The sequence below is a fragment of the Atta colombica genome, unplaced genomic scaffold, assembly GCF_001594045.1.
Source record: "Atta colombica isolate Treedump-2 unplaced genomic scaffold, Acol1.0 scaffold141, whole genome shotgun sequence".
Lineage (NCBI taxonomy): Eukaryota > Metazoa > Arthropoda > Insecta > Hymenoptera > Formicidae > Atta > Atta colombica.
Window position 1 is genome coordinate 1709919 of NW_017259230.1, and position 4074 is coordinate 1713992.

Sequence of the window (4074 nt, forward strand, 5' to 3'; positions counted from 1 at the left end):
AACGAGGCAGAAAATTTTGAGCATATCAAATAGAAGTCTGGTTATGTAAATTAGAATAGATTCAACTAGAAAATTCTGACTTGGCTAATTTTCGATCAGAATTTCAATTAATTAATATTACCTCTTCTTCCTTTGTAATATTAATAATAATAATTCCTTTGTAATAATAATAATTACGTGGAACGAACGGTTCTGTAAAAATTTAGCTAGATTGCTAGATATAAATCTGAAAATAATTTTATTGGAGCCATCAAAATAATTATTAAGATTCTTCAACTAATTGGTAGAATATTAAAACTTTATGCAACATCGCTCATTATGCTTGAGTTTCCCACATAATTATTTTGAAGATCCAAAAAAATTATTTTCAGATCTGTATCACTTAAATTTTTAGATATTTCAGCAAAATCATACAATTATATAAACACAAAAAAGTATATAAATTACAATCGTTTTCGAAGCCAACCATATATTTTTTGATACATAGAAATATAAACATATTGCTAACATCATAGTAGTAATAATTATAAATAATAAAGCTTCTGACTATAATTATTTTACCATGCAATTATGATCACGAAAATATATCCCTTTTCTCTCAGTGATATTGACAAATATTTAACCATTTCGAAACTGAAGAAGTTTTGAAGTAACTTTAAATATATTGGAAAAATCTTGAAATACATTAGACATATGCTTATCGAACGCTGACATTGATACGAATAAAAGGAAACTCTCGCAATAGTCTTTTATTTGTATTTGCCTTATATCTTACACGGTGAGGGAGTCGTTCCCCTCGAATCTGACACGATGTATGATTCTCCCAAAGAGGGAAGTCCTTCATGCAGGAAGGACTACAAAAGTTGGAAGGGCAAGTATCTTTCTATAAAAGGTATCGCCACAGCGATGATTGCAAACGACTTGACGATATGAGAAAGGGGAGCGCGCGCAATTATTCTGGAAGCAAATATATAGGACGTCTTAGAATAACTACTATCGTCCTAGTCTAGCACTCAGAATGGAGTTTTCTTTAGTAAGTGTCAAAATGTTCAACATAAAATTTTATATTTTGCGCTTGTCTTACATTATTTTCAGATTAAGATAATAATAATAATGCAACCAGTAATTTTGTACTAATCCTGGTATTGTTACAATAAAACAGTTTTGACTTTTTAAATATTCATAGCATAGGTTGAATATATTCAATATATATTGTTCATTTACTTTAACACAATTAAAAAATGTGGTTTTCGATTTTATTATCATGAATAAGTTAAATAATATTACCTTATCAATCATCAAATAAACTAACATAATTATAAAAATAGTCACGACTGAAAAAAGGTAATTTTAAAAGTCATGAAACAAAAATGATAAAATAACGTCTGATTAATTAAAAATACATTTTTTTTGCCAATATTATTTGATTAATCAATCATTTTCTGTTAGGTAAAAAATAGTTTTTCTCTTAGAGCCTAGAAATTTAATTAAATTTAATTAATCTTTTGAGAATTATAATTGAAAATAATTAAATAGATCAATATGAATAAATCAAATAATAGAAAGAATCTTATTTTCAGTCAAAACGGATCTTGGTAAAAACGGTCCTTAATAATATTTTTCAATTCTGCGTCGATTCGATTTGTTGAACTTAAAGCGCAATCATAAACTGAAAATAACATCACAAATTAAATTGATTATCAATTTAATTCTAGTATAATAAATTCTTTTTTCTATTCTTGATATACACATTCTGGTCTCTGGGACCTCAGTGTGGTCCATCCATATTTGTTACAAATATTTCAATTAATTTTTTTTCGATGGAGAATTGATTAAGAAATAAGTCCATGATGTAAAGATCAATATATTTAAGGAGCTTCAAGATATATACATTCAAAGAAAAAGAAAAGTTCAGAAAAAAATTTCGATTTAGCAAATTGCATTGAAGTTTCTGGAACCCCAGTGTGTACAGCTAGGGTTAAAAAGAATTAAAGATGCTAACGATAAGTATCTTAAGATGCTGCAAAGAATTGAATTAATATTTTGAATTACTTTTGAAAGAAAGAAGCGATATCTGAATATCCTCGTTAGTATAGTGATTAATCAGAATTTATGTATATGTGATCAAGCATTGTCGCATCATATACGCGAAAAGTATTTCTCGATAGTATTTTTCCCACCCAAGCATCTGTGAGTTTCTCAGCGTTCGATACATAAATGGCTAAATATAGAAAATCACTTTCATTTATAGGCGTTTACATCAGAAAGTCTGTCTCACCTCTGAAATATCTACTGAAGCGGGACGCGTGTAACGCTCGCGGCTGCTTGTAGGTTTTATCTCTCGTCTCGAAGATTTCATTCCCTATCGCTTGACGTATGCATGCACATTTCATGCGAGAGTCGCGTTCGATTATCGGATCTCGCACAGCGTGCGTATATCATGTTTCTCTTCACAAGCATCCCGGCGATCTGTCAGCCCAATTCGGTTTCCGGTTTCTAGGCTACCAGTTTCCGGCCTTCGCGCGTCACAGATTAGCCGCCTGTCGTCTACCGCGAGGCCCGGAGACACGGTATGACCTAATTGCTGGCTCGTACCGATTAACGTTTCTTCAACGTGTCGTCTGTGTGCGAGTGAATTTATGTCTCTCATATGTGTCTTCTATATCTCGACGTTAATTCTGTCGAGAGTTAATCTGGGAATATAACAGAAGCTTATGCAAGAATTCTACGATATATATGTACACACAAATATTATAAATTCATTAATATTATTCATAATAAATGCTTAAAAGACGAAGATAGTGAAATAATATAAACTAATAAAATAACAATATTCTTCTTTTTATATCGTATACAGTTTTTTTAAAATGTTATCTTTTAAATAATTTTCTCGTTATAACTCTGAACTATTCATTAATATCGAATTTCACGTATTTTTTTTTTAGACTCTACACCATAAATGAATTCTTTTCTTTTATGCGTTGCTTATTCGTGCTGGTTTGTGAACATTGGTTCCATCGGATAAACACGGTCATTCGAGCTTACTATAGTGGTATGCTGTCGATGTCGAAAGTTTATAGAATTTTCACCGTATAAATGATTCTGCGTTTGCCTATTGAAACACGATTTTATTGTTGCAACGTCATCGATTGTTTGTGATCAATCGACTAGGTGTTGATATACCCATGTTAGATAACACAAGTTTTCGCTAAATATTATCATTATTAATGAATCACATACGCTAGATGATACGATAGTTACGAAGCTAAAATCCATGGATTGAAGAAAATAAGAAGAGCCTGCCAATGTTCTTGTTTTATTGTCTCGCTCGGATCCGATGTGACCCATTTCCCTCTTTAAAATACAGTAACATAGACATTGCTTATTCTTTCTTTCACATTTCATATTCCGCGAAATTTTTCATTTCTAAATGAATATTTGTATGATAGGAAAAATACAAAAATATTTAATTAAAACTATACCGATATGTACATAAAAATTATTTAAATTTGGACCTATGGAAAACAAAAGAAACAGAATTAAATACAAGTCCAGTTAAACAAAAACGATTCAGTAATCTATCTTTCAAATTCTATGAAGCGCGAAACTGTCGCCCTATCGCGCTCCAGAAGTCTTAAGAAACTTGTGAAAGCCATGCTTCCCAAGTTTCTCTTCATAAAATAACAGTTTAATCTATAATTTTTTAATGGAGCAGGAATGTGATTTTTAATGACTACGAAAACGTAACTGATAAAAGAAACTTCAGTTTATCATAAAAACGATTCAGTTCTCAGTTTTTTCTACTTATATAAAATTACTAATATAAAATAACCGATAGTTATCTCATGGTGAAAACTGGCAACACAAGAATTTGCTGTATTATTAACAGAATATTTTCTGTTGCCAGTTTTCACCATGAAATAACTATCGGTTATTTTACCTCAGTGGGAAGTGATCAATAAAATCCGTGAATCTCTCCCGTCTAGCTTTACGAACTTTTTGCGATAGTTGTTAAAAAAAATATCGCAAAAAATATTTGGTTGTTTATGCAACTTCCGGCATAGTTATAACTGT

General features: G+C 30.7%; 1 protein-coding gene across 5 annotated transcripts in view; it reads right to left on the reverse strand.

Moving 5' to 3' along the window:
- The window catches only part of LOC108684953 (ras-like protein 3), a 23581-nt gene that overhangs the window by 8638 nt on the left and 10869 nt on the right, over window positions 1-4074 (reverse strand). Inside the window, exon 1 of one of the 5 annotated variants that reach the window (XM_018189519.1) lies at window positions 2279-2425. The exons of the other annotated variants lie outside the window; for them this stretch is intronic. The gene's annotated coding sequence lies outside the window, so the exon portion shown is untranslated. Of the gene's footprint in view, window positions 1-2278; window positions 2426-4074 lie in introns of those variants that run through there. 5 annotated transcript variants of the gene reach the window in all.